The 13,801-nt window shown below is 35.0% G+C and overlaps 1 long non-coding RNA gene across 1 annotated transcript in view; it reads right to left on the bottom strand.

Moving 5' to 3' along the window:
* Positions 1-231: 231 nt before the first annotated feature.
* Positions 232-13,801, bottom strand: part of LOC308177540 — a 34,806-nt gene continuing 21,236 nt past the window's right edge. Inside the window, exons 4-5 of the long non-coding RNA XR_013939236.1 lie at positions 2,704-2,756; positions 232-1,943 (exon numbers count right to left, since the gene is read on the bottom strand). This is a non-coding gene — a long non-coding RNA (uncharacterized lncRNA). The remainder of the gene's footprint in view (positions 1,944-2,703; positions 2,757-13,801) is intronic.

The raw sequence follows: 13,801 nt of genomic DNA, 5'->3' as shown, positions 1-13,801 counted from the left end.
TTGAATACTGTATATCTAGAAATCTCCAAAGTGGTAAAGCAACCAACGAAGGCAATAGTATATGACCTGCCAATTTTGGCCCTTAAAAACAGGTGAAATCATCAGTACTGTACAGAAACTGAGTGTGATAAATTGCTTAGGAAATAAGTATCACTTGATACAGTGAGAATTTCATTTAATTGTGAGAGGAGAGCAAACGAGAGGGGCAAGTAACTGTCTCTATTTGGTTTACATCTCTATGTAGGACTTCATTTACTGGGGTTCAGATTTGTTCATTCTCTGACTCACTGCATGGTGTCCCCACAGGGTTAAAGACACTACAGATAAGAACTTAACCCAGCTCATGACCCAGATAGCATTTTCTGAATCAAATAACTGTTATATCTTTTAATAAAAATATAGCCGCTTATTTTTTGTGTAGCCTGGGATCAATATACCTTACATGTATATTGAAGAAAGTCTTTTAATGTGAAATCAAAGTACAGATTCAAAAATGGAAGTAAAAGGTTGTATGAGACATCCACAAGTGCTTTGATTGAAGGCAATTGTCAGCAACTCAGTGGGGACTGGAGTGAAATACAAAATGTGCAGCACCTGGAATTATGATGGAATGAAATCTACAGTCCTCATATGAGGCACCACAAAAAGTCCCATTTCCTTCAAAGTGGAGGAATAAATTAGTTTAACAGTTACACAGACGACAATTTTTGAATTCCTCAATTTTGGTTACATTGGCATTTATATAGCTAGGAAATATCTACAGTATACACATCCTTTGACAAGAAAGCAGAGCAGGGCATGAGGGATGACTGCCTAGGTTAAGGATAGTAAAACATTTAAAAGGCCGCACAAAATGCAGACCAAGATTATGTCACTCTGTGAGTCTAAATCTCCTCCACTCTGTTCTCATAAGATTCAGCCCTGAAAGCAGATTGCAGAAACCTGATATTAAATTAATGGAGTGGCATTTGTCTGCATCAATTGATTGCAGGATTTGGTCTTCATTTCTAAGCCCTCCTGGTCAGAGTTGACTTCAGAATTTGTTGTTGTTGAATAATACGTTCCAGAATATTGTTAAAAACAACATCTGAGGGTTCTAGAGCTTTTAGGTTAGAAGCTTTTGCTGAAAAATGAGAACTATTTTCTTTTCAAAGCCATTTAAGCTTCTAAAACCAATTTTGGGTCTGGTTAAAAAAGAAGTATGCAGGTTTTAAGACTAAATAGAGATCTACATAGTTCCAGATGGATTTTCTTAGCAAGGACTACCTCGCTAGTTCAGAAAATTCCTCCCCATTATGGCCATCACCTTAACCAGTTAAGGGGATAACACTGGAAAAAAAAAGGCAAGAACTGAGACAGGAAAAGTAGTGAAGTGGAAGAGAAAAAAGAATAGCAGAGGCAAGGGTTATGCTCCAACACAGTGAAATATGAAGAAAGGAGAGCCATTTATTTAAAAGGGAGGCCAGGGGAAGAAAAAACCACCTGCTCATTTAAAGTAACATTTAAAATGTGAAACAGTGCTTCTGTCTCAGGAATCAAACACAGCTCTTACATGAGTTCTTTATTCTCTGGACAAAGGGAGACTACTGAAGTGATCATTGAGACTCCTGAGCTCTGTGATACCAACTACCAAATATGTTTTGATCCAGAGTGAGACTTAAAAATGTATTTTATTTTCCTGTAAATAACTAAACTTCACAGGAGATTTTTAATCTATTTTGCCATTTGTAGTTGTAAGAGATTTCACATTAAAAATGTCTTAATAAATGTAAACAAAACCCAAAGAAACCAACTGTGACCAGCATATGACAGCCAAAGCATAATCAGTGGATCAATTTTAAAAATGCAAAATATTTTACACGTTTAATTAAAAAGATAACAGTATTATTCAATACATTTTCCAACTCAAACAAGATCCTTATATCATCTGGTGAACAATCATTCTGGTTAAAAACAAAAAACCAGAAACTTAGTGATAGAGTTCAAAGAGAACTACTATGAATGAACGTAAGCAATACTTTAACTGCTCTTCAAGCAGTTTTTTTCTTTAAGAAAACTAGGAGAGTACAAGTTTGTATCTGACTGTACAATGGATTATAGCTGTCCTTTTACTGGTGTGCTAGAAAGGGAGATGAATTTGCTGTCTGCAAACACACAGAGCTATTACTTCCAGCCTTCTCTGAGAACAAATGGAGAACACACAGTGCTCCTTATTGTCTTGCACCTTCTTGCATTCCCACCCCAAATGGCTCAAGCCAATATTCTTCCTTCCCCTCTACCTTAAAACCTTGGTTAGTCCTAGAGTAGAGTATATGTCCTAAAGTGCTGTAATAATCATAAAATACATGGTTTGCAGCACATTATGCCCTACTGGTGGTTTCTAACTTTGTGCATACAGGACAAATGTATTACGGAATCAATACTTGGTGTACAAGTGATCTTGCCCCTATTTGCAGATGCTGGAAGACAGAAATTTCACACAAAGATGTTTCTGTTCAGCAGAAAATGAACGGAATAGTTTGTTGAATTGATTTGAGAGTATTTTATAGAACTGCATCGCTTTTCTACAGAAAGGGAATTATTACTTAAATGGTATACCATGGAAATGGACTTAAGGCCAGTCAAGATGGCAATGTGCCTGGCCAGCAAATGCAAATACACTATTTTGACTTGTCAGAAAGAACATTTTAAGATGCAACTTACGTGGGCATATCTAAAGCAGTGCAAATTACTTAAAACCAGATGAGTGAATGAACCTGAAAAGTAGAAGGTGAAAACAGAAAATAAAATTAATTTAGTGTGGATTACACAGGTGCTGCAAACATGTCCTAGAAAAATAACATGGGAAAACAATTCAAAAGACCAAGACAAAACAAAGCAAAAACAAAAAAAACAACAAACCACAAGCAAACAAAACACAAACAACCAAACAAAACCACAACAAAACAACCGTAGAACAATCCCGCCTCTCAAGAAGCCATACACTGAACAAAACGTAGCGATACCATCCGTATTTATCACTTTGCATCCAAGGATCTCTCTAAAATATCTCAATGTTTCTGTGGGTAGTTACCATTCATTCTCTTCTCCCACCCAATTTTGTGCTCATACTTGGTAATTTACAAACAACTATGACCTGAAGGAGGTCTCATTAATGCAAATGAGTTACTTTCTATCCTATTATGCCAAATCTACAGATGAGATAGATGAAGCTCATGCTGGCTAAGTGCCCAGGCCACTTCCTACTGAAATTAATGGTAAAATCCACATTCAGCTTGGGAGTAGCAACATCAAGACCCATCTTACAAAGCACCAAGTGGCAGAAAACTGGAAGAGTGCCCAAGAGCCCTGATTATCCAATATCTTCCTACCTATATGGTCTATACCACATTTCCAGGGAAATTAAAAGGAAATAAGTAGCAAATTTTATCTAAAAAAGTACTAGATGGAAATGAAGTCATCCTCAGATTCTTATGCTTTTTGAGGCTTGATTAAGTAATACTAATCACAGTATTAACTTTGTTAATTTACTCTCAGGTGAAAAAAGGCAGCTGAGTAATACCCATATTTGATGTTACAAGTACTGCTCTACATTTAAATAATGTTCATGTCTTAAAATGGCAATTTTTGACATCCTACATCAATGTAAATCAGGAATAACTCCACAAATTTCACATTATAAAAAAAGTGAAGTTGAATGCAGAATAAGACCTCCTCTGTATGGTGCAATAATTTTTCATCTTTATGTATTCAGCTTAACTTTGGTTACAGCTAGCTGTTTAGCTCACTATGAAAAGCCAAGCATGCTTTTCGTAACTTCCACAACAAAGCCTGATAATCTCGCTCTGTATGCATGAAAAACTTGCATGTTCAGCAAGTCCCAGAGTTCAGATAGGTCCAGAAAGAGGTGAACCTATCTTTCAAATATATTTTCATTTCTGTAGTTACAGTCTGTAAATACTGGTCATTTGTATCACCATAAGGAATCAAGACTCATTTGAGCATATCAAGAAATGAAGGGCTAAAGACCAACTACAAAAAGCTATAAAAGGAAGAGTCCCATTTAATTATTTTCCTGTTTTGAGTTTGAACAGCTTCTGTTTCCCTGCATTAGTCCCTGTTGTGACCTTTTACACTAAATAAAAGATAGAGTTAACATGGTCACAGCCTGTTGTTGAGGTTACAGATGAGAGTTCTCTTTACAGGGCAAGACTGATGGATGTTGCTGTCATATGCACTTGGCATTTTTTTCTGAACCTATCAATTTTCAGATGATGTTGTCCATAGCCCCACAGGGGAACTTGCCATATATACAGAAGATCTGACCATTATTCCACATATAATTCTGCATGAATAGTGTTTAAGGTTATTACAATATAATTTTGTATTTCTACATAATATATTTTTATTTTAATTTATAATGCCTCTAAAATAAAAGTGATTATTTCACCATTCAGTCTTTGACTTTTTTTGAGGAAAAAACAGAACAACTTTCTATTTCCTTCTATTTCATCACCTTCAAATACTTTTATGTATTTGCAGGAATGAACTTATCTCTTGGAAGAATGCAAACACTCCAGGCATCATTATGTTTTGAATATTCTCATTAGTAATCCTGCCTTTCTTTTCAGGAAAAGGATTTTAAAGTTCTCTTTCCTACGGCCTATACCAGAAGAGGAAAATGGTGAACAGGATGACAGATCCTTTTAAAAATACATTAGAACAATAAATACATAAATAACAATTTGCAATGAGAAACCTTAAGGTAGGCTTCAGAGTTTTTTGAGAGAAGGTTTGCACTTTTGAAACAAGACAAGATAAATTTTTCAGTCAGTGCCAAAGACATGTATATAAACATATCTATGAAGAAAATTGTGTTGGTAACAATTGGAGAATATATAGTGTGTTTCCATTATATATGTAAATTAGATATGCATATAACCTGAATCCTGAAAGGAAAAATGCAAAATACAAGTCGAATATTGTTTATTAATATTACCTTTGGCTCTTATTTGCTTAAAACTAATGACGATGACTCTACACATCTAATACAGCATTAAAATATTTTGAAGTCCACACCGATGTTATGTTGTCGTTTTTCACTGCACTGAATGTGTGGTTCAGTATCAATGTGACAACAGGCATCCTGCCTGCCCCCTCCACCCAAAAACCCCTGACTGTTTTTTTCTCCAATAGATAGGCACTGGGGCACTACCCAAAGCTTCTGGTTCTGTGTACCTGATGGATAACTCTTATACTAAAGTGTTGTATCCTGAGCCAATTTAGCAATATTTCTAAGTAAGCTTTGTTCTGTTCTAGTTCAGATGTCAGAACCTAGGATCATGCACATGCTACTACATTAGCCAGGTTATAAGAGCACCCCTACAGCTGAAAGCATCTGGTGGTCTTCAGAACAAGTAGGATGATCTATAACAAAGTCTGCTAGGAAAATATACAAAATATAAATAAGTTGGATGTCACATCACAACATAAATTGGAAAGACAATTTTGAAAGTAATAAACAATTGCATCTTCGAAAAGCTCTTTCTGAAGCATACAGGAGAGTAGGCTATTCTTGACTTTGCCCTAAGTAACTTCCTGAAATAATTCATGTAAATAAGTATGGCTGAAGTAGTACAGAGTAAACACAATTTAATTAAATTTGACATGTTTTGTGAGATCAAACTAAAAGATAATATTGTGACATTGAAACTCAGGACCCAGTTACTTTTCAAATGAGTAAGCTACAGCAGTTATGAAGACGATGAAGAAAACTCAATGGAAGCTAAAATCTGTAGGAATCAGCCTGGACACTCTCCTGTTAAACATTTAGTGAGGATATCTGAAAGTGTTTGTATAGCAGAGTAACACTTTTTCTGAATGGAACTGTCAAAATTAAGGCAGGAAGATTCTAAGCAGTGGCTGGCTAGAAGGTTGCAATTCAAATATGATTGCCAAAAATAGGAAGAACAAATTAAGGTTAAAAAAACCTTTGGAATTTTGCAGAATGCATGTGGGAAGTAAGTACCTGTATAGATCTTTAAGTGAGACATTTTTTGTTTTGTTTTGTTTTTTTTTGGTTTAGTTCTTTAGATACAGTGAATAAGAAATATGCATATTCATATATATATATTACATGTATTGTTTAGCTTGGAGAAAAGAAGGCTCAAAATTGTACTTTACAACTACCTTAAAGGAGGTTTTTGGTATGGTGGGGATCGGGCTCTTCTCTCAAACATCAAGTGATAAAATGAGGGGAAATAGCTTCAAGTTACACCAGCGGAGGTTTAGGTTGGATATTAGGAGAAGTTTCTTTACAGAAAGGGTTTGGAATAGTTTGCTCAGGGAAGTGGTTGAGTCATTATCCCTGGAGGTCTTGAAGAAATGGGTAGATGTAGAACTTAGTAACATGGTTTAGCAGTGGACTTCAGTACTAGGATAGAGGTTGGACTAGATAATCTTAGAGGTCTTTACCAACCTGAGTGATTCTATGATTCCATATAGGAGAGAAAGAAAAAGGAGAGAAAGAAAAGCACTCCCAAAGAAAGAAATATTAAGAAGTGTAAGAGCAGTGAATGAAATATGAGGAGCGATCAGATTGTTATGTGAATAACATGACTTCAGTAGTTTTGAAAGAACTGAAGACTGCAGTAGCAAGCACTATCAAGACAACGTATGAAACTCAGAGTTGAAAATTTTTATGTGCATACACCAGACTAAGTTTTGAATGAACTCTGTTTCTCTACCTGATGAGCACTCTTTGCAACGCTTGACAAATTAAAGATAAAGTGAAGAACTGGTAGATAGTATTTTTAGGTCTTTTAAGAATAAGAAAATTCTTTTGGGTTACAGCTGAACATACATAGTATGCTATGTGGATTCTAATTAAGGACTCATAAGTATGCTAATATTATAGTATTCTTAGCATAAAATTTTACTAAGATAAATATAAAATAACACGCCACTTCAAAGTAGCTCTGTTAGTCAAATGAAGCATATGCAAAAGGCTGCGACTTTCCCAAGAACACCGGAGATGTCCCTGTGCAGGGCAGGCAGGTTGGAACTAGGCAATATCTAAGGTCCCTTTGAACTCACACCATTCCATGATTCTATGAACAAATAGGAAGGCAAAAGTAGAAAGGGGAACGTGTTCTCTGCTATGAATGCTGGATTGTAATTCACATATAATCGTAGGATTAGACTGCAACAAGATGCCAAATCAAGTACATCACATGGCTTCATACCTCTCTCTTAAGTCCTATTATTGTCCACTGAAGCAGATAGACCACTATCCTATCCTAAGTTCTGAATAGAATAAATACAATAAAGTCTTTGCTTGGATCATTCATGTCTAGATGCAGTATGCAGAGAACTTACGCTGTTTTTAATTGCTGCTAATTTTGGAGTCAGTCCATACTCCTCCTCATGACATATAATTCAGGACAGATTCCAATGTATAGTAGGGAATCAAAACATTTAGAGTAGGCTACAAAAGATTCTGCATTACTCCTATCCCACTGAAGCCCTGTTTTGATCCTTCAAGAAAGATGGTAGTAGTACGTTAACTCTGAACTTGTACCTTTCACAAAAACTCATCTACATTACAGTATCTTTGACAGGGCTTCCTGTGGAACTATATTTAGCCTAGGTATTAGAAGCAGAGCTATAGCAGCATGAAACTCAGCGTGCACTAATTACTCAGGCTTCTCAGAAAGCACTTGCAGGCCACACTGAGCTCAGTGATACTACTGATATTCGAAACACATGCTAGCCTAAAAGTAACCACATTTGTGACTGTTGTGATTGCAATATAGGGGACCCTTTAAAAAGAAAAAAGGGCATTTTGCCCTTTATTGCAAATGTCAGTGTGCTTGAAAACAAGACATCAGGCAGCTGAAGATTAACACAGGCTAGACACATGCACATTGTCATATCTTATTTATCTTCTCTATATAGTCATGTATAGAGAATAGGTACCTATATTATGTGCATATATTTTTAACACTTCTGTCATCTTCTCTCCTTTACTTCATCTGAAATTTTATATTATGCACAAAACAACTGAATCATGAATAACAAAGACACATTATTTAATTCTTTTAGTGGACACCAGTAATTATTATATACTGACTGTTCAAGGGTGTTATTTTTGTAAACAAGAAAAACTAAATGAGCATAGAATTCATCATTAGGAAATGGTCTCTTATTCAATTAATGCACATTCAAGAGAGCCCCATATGCATGTGCTCTAGTCAGTGAAGTACTGCAGGAAAATGGGAAGAGATCTCCCAGGGTGCAGCACACCCTGCTTTCTCTACCATATGCCTTCTAAATATGTTCCTCTGTGTCACTGTATCACAAAGCAACTTGCTGATTCTTGGCAAATTGCTTCAGATACATGAAAAATTTATTCCTAAAGAACAGTCTTTACTTATTTTTTAAAAAAATACATTAAAACAACAAGAACAGAACCCATCCAAAACATTGTTACAGAAATGACCAGTCAATTCCAGGAACAAATACATACTTTCAACATTGTGATGCCGTCTTTTACTTTCTGGAATAATTCCATTATATGCCCCATTCCTTTCCAAGGTATTGGATTTAAGAAGGTGCTGAAATGACCTACCAAAGCTTAAAAACCTTAAGATAGTTCATGATGCATGAAACACAGTAGCAGTATTTGGATGAGGTCCTACAGGCAAAAGTTATTATAAAATTAAAGAGAGCATGACATAAATTCATGAAAAATTCAGCTATTAACTGCTTTGAGGTGAGCCTAAATGCACATTAAAAAATTCAATTTTCAGGAAGAAAAACATATGTTGCCTGTTTGTTTTTAATACAAGGCTAGATAAATCCTAAAGGGTTGGAATAATGAATCAACTGCTACCAACTCACAAATTCTAAACAATATACTAAAATTGACTTCTGCAGCATACATCTTAAACATTGTTCTATAGGTTGTGTGACATGTTGGGGTAGAAAGTTTTGTTCCTAAAAAGACTTTTAAAAAGCCCTCCCTATACCCACAGAATTAGGGAATTATTAACTAAGAGCAGATGGGGAAGGAGAACACAGGAAGAAGAAATATGATTTATATAAAATGCAAAGAACATTAAAACACTTTAAAGGGATATTTGTGTGTTTAAAGAAAGAACAAAAGATGAACTGAGGTGAAGTAAGGTTGGATAAAGGTAAAAATCTTATGTAATAAATTAGTACCCACAGGTGATATGCAAGATTAGAAATTCAAGAGTTGACATTAGCAATTACCATTAGAAACTTTTTGATAACTGAAGAGGTATCAGTTGATTGGAAACCAATGACTTGTTTCAGTACTTAGAACAGCTGTCTTAAAATTGTTTAAAATAGGTACACATCTGCAAGTTCTGCATACCTTTACTGTGGGCTTTAGAAACACAAGTTTCAGTTTGCGTTTGTCTATTTGCTGCCTAAACTTAAAATTAGTACAAAAGTATTTTTTCCAACAAGATAGGAAACCTAAATTTCTAACCACACAGCCTGTAGATCTCCTAAGAACCGCGCAGGTCTGGGGATAACAACATGTACTAGTACTTAACAGTGTTCTGCCCAGGCATGAATTCCACAATACTTTGTCATGTTTTTTCTCAACTTGTGCTGTCAGTCCCAATTAGCAATTGTTCTGGAAAGTACTCTTAAAACCAGTTTTATGGTTTGGCAAGGTTCATTTTGAGTCCAACAGGCAGAAATAATAAAGGGAAAAAAAAAGGAATATAAATGATTAATAATAAAAGTTACCAGGTATCTTAAAGACATCACATACTTCAAATGGAGTGCATTACATAAATAAAGATTCATGTATCAGCTGGTTAAGTGTCTCAAGACTGAGCATGATTTTTAATGTATATATAGCGTGTACAAGCGTTCTGTATTAATCAAGAAGGATTTGGAAATCAATGCTCTCACATTACTTCATATTATGTGGTATAATAAAGGTTTTTACAATATGAAACAATTCATTTTTAATACAGAACATTTTTACAGATGGTTGTTTCAAAATACGAGCAGAAAAGTCCATCTTCAAATAAGATGGATAGATCAGGGAACTGGTGAATATTCGCTGGGTAGGTAGATACAATTTATTTTCACTGTGCTCAAAGAAACCATCAAAATCCATCACATACAATGTAGAAATGATGGGATCGATGTTAAGAAGATTTCAGTGTTTAGGAGGCTCAGTATAAATCTTTTAGCAAAGTAAATCAAAAGCTAAATCATTGCATGTTATGGTGAAGAGAATAAGGAAAATTTCAACTAAAACTTGACACTGATTTCTGCCATAATATCATAATTCTTAGAAAGCCATGAAGATACATCACATGGCCTTTTTGCCATAGATACTGATTGCTTCAAAGACTCATGTTAGGACCACATTTGTATGTTACCAACACTGTTATAACTTGCTGTCTTTGGCATCAGTGGGTCCCTGGCTCTCAGGCTGGCCCCTTCTTCACTACTCAAAATTTCATAAGTTAAAAAAATTTTAAACATTTTATAAAAATGGTCATCTTGAACAATAGAGAATAATGTAAAAACTTCCCATTACACCATTCAAAGCTTGACAAAGACATTTTTGAGATAAAAATGCTGTCCTATGTGCAAACTATTTACACACAAAATTGCATTCCAGCTGTTCCATGACATTAACACTTTGCATCTAATTTTTGCTTCTTCAAATTTTTGCATCAATTTTGTCTGTGCAGATCTCTCTGGCTATTCACATTTAAAGATCCTTTTGAGACCTTTTTGAAAATGTAGCCACTAATGAGACCGATGATTATGAGACCTACTAGTTTGATATTAGCATATGGAAAAATGAAACAGTTTCCATCTGTATACCTATTTTTATTGCTGTTTCATCTCCTGCCCTTAAAGTAGAACTATAATATTAGGTTATCTGCCTTGCTGTAGCATTGGAACAGCAATCCAAAGTGGAAAGTTTTCTATGATTGCTGAGTAAGCCAGTCTAGAGAAGCAGTGGCTCTTCTACCTGTTATTATCTTTTTACTATATTGTGCATCTTAGAATGAGAACTATAGCTGTATTAAATGACACCTGAATTTAAATTAGTATTTGTTTAGTTAAGTTCATTGTGTATATTCAACTATTTTGAATAAATCAAGATGTATAGAAGTCTTGCATTAACAGCAAGTACATGAACTGATAAGTGATATATGTTAAGCATCTTTTCCAAGTTCATATACTTAATTATTGGCTTTGCTCCTTTCACAAGATGTATTTCACAATTACTTGTGAATATTCAATGCAGTACATTAATTTAATATCTAGTATCCAAGGCTAAATATTCTAATAGCTTCTTATTAAGCATATTAATATAAATAAATCCACTTTCCATTGGAACTCTGCAATCTAATATATATATTTATGACAGACTATCTCTTGCTTAGGATTAAGCAAGAAATAGGTTTAATGTTGGATTCATCATAGAGAGGACGTTAATTATTCTTCAATGTAAAAGCAAAATTATGACCATTTCCACACTAAAACAATATGTAAATCACAAAGACAAAAAAACTTAAACTGTGAAGTATTCGATCTTAATTTTGTCTATAGGTTGACCCCAGCAAAAAGTCACTTAGTCATATCTGGAATGCCAAGTTAACTTTTGGTTTGGAAAAACATGTATCAGCCAGACCACACACATTTGGCAGGCAGATGAGAGAGCTTTTGGCAGGAAGTTCTTGATAGACTTTAAGGGGGCAATGAACTCAAACCTGAATGACTGGTGGTTGCCTGCCCTCGCTGTTCTGCTGCCTCTTTCCTAAAGGACAGAAAGGGAATACAGTATGATACAGTACTTGCAAATGGGATACTTCAGTGGGCTGCTGGAATAGGTGTCAATGGCCTGAAAGAAGTTGCTGAATTCCCTGACTTCCTGCTGCTTGACCTTGCCTGGGTCAGGGGAGGCAACCTTAAACCACCCCACAGTACCCAGCACCAGGTAACTTTCAGTCCAAGCAGCTGTAACAAGTGAGAGAAGTTTGTATTGTGTAGCTATTCTACTTCCTACAACACAATGCCTTGTTATTATTGATAAATCATATTATAATACGCTTTTCAAATGAAAACAGGTAATGACATTTCTTAAATAAGTAGTTTTTATGAATTTTAAGCCACTGTAGATTACTACTTGTCTAGATGCAACTCCGGAAAGAAGAGAGAAGAGGGAAAAATGTAGGTATCCTCTGCTCATTCTATTGTCAGGTTTCTGAATTTATTTTAATAATATATTCAAGTTGTGTAAGTACTTCTGGAATCAAGTATTCTTCCAAACATCAGTCTAGAAGATGTGTGCGCACATATGTGCATGTTCAGGTAAAAAAACAAAACAAAAAGAAAATACATACATGATAAAGTCTGACCAAAATTGCTTGCCTGGGAGCATAGATAATAGTAATTAAACAAGACAATACTAAACAGAAAGCTACCTTTAGAAGGCTGGATTTTTCTTGTATTAAAAATACTCTTTCCAGAAAAGAAAATATGAAGTACAGATAGAATAAACTGAAAGCAGGCTTCGGAGTGGCCTACTTACCAGAAAGGTAAATCCTGTAGCTGTTTGACACTCATTTCTCTTTCAGTATCTCATAGTTCATATATATTTTAGTTAATATGATGCAGTAAATGAAACTGCCTAGTTTCAGGTAAATGGGAGATAAAACTGTGCCTCATCTGAGAATCCCCATAGACAAGAAACAGTATTTCCAATTTGATTAATCTATTTACTCTTGAAAAATTATTGCTATAATGAAGCCAGTGGAATAGTCACCATATATTTGTCTTCTAGCAATGCCAATACTTAAATTTGGACTACAAAAAACATCCCTGCCTTTTCTTACGTAAATCCAGCCAAACAAAAATTTAGTTTCTTGGAATTGGGCCTGTAAGCAGTCTTTAGGCAATCAAAACATTGGTACTTTGGTACTGTTTTTTTTTCTTTCCCCACCACCAGCTGTGACAGCTGCTCTGTATCTACCAGTTCATCACAGTGAGTTTCCTAGGATCCAAATACTGTCTGATGCAAGTCTGATCAGGGTTACAATTCTACAGCTGATTTAACAGGGAGATACCAGACTGAAGTCAAGTCAGCATTATTCCTAAAATCAGCTCAATTATGTAAACAGTTGAGATGTTACAGGAGACAATTTCTGAGTCTAATGCTATATTCAAAACACCATCCATTAAGTACTATTATATCCTCACTGCTTCAAACATAGCCACAGGGACCTGATGCTAAAAACAGCACTTAATAACTGATGGAATCATGTGGTAAACCAACATGCAGCCTGGGAACTGCATGGCACTGCAGCTTTCTACCTGCGGTAGATGTTTGAGTGTCTCCCAAAACTTAGAAAAAATAGAGTGAAAAAAATCAAAAAAATCTAAAGACCAGCATATTAAACTTCCCAAATTTATGATTGCACTAGAAAGAGCTAAGTTCAATTCAGGGATAAAATAAAGGTTAATAGAAGAATATTAGGTTAATAAAAGAAAAAAGGTAAGGAAATATTAACTAACAAAGTAGAAGTTATGAAGCATAAAAATTGATCAGATAAAGTAGAGTTAGTGTCTTTATCACAGCAAGTCTTAAGATATTTAAGCATATATGTATTTTTTCTAGTTTGATTTTAGGATTAGTGGTACAGAAAGCTTTTATTAACTTCTATTCTTCATGTTTTAACAGGAAATATACAAATGATAGCCACTCCAATCCATTCCATCTCAGTTTGGAATT

Source organism: Anser brachyrhynchus (genome assembly GCF_964034855.1).
Source record: "Anser brachyrhynchus genome assembly, chromosome: 14".
Taxonomy (NCBI): Eukaryota; Metazoa; Chordata; class Aves; order Anseriformes; family Anatidae; genus Anser; species Anser brachyrhynchus.
This window is presented reverse-complemented; position numbering and strand designations above follow the sequence as displayed.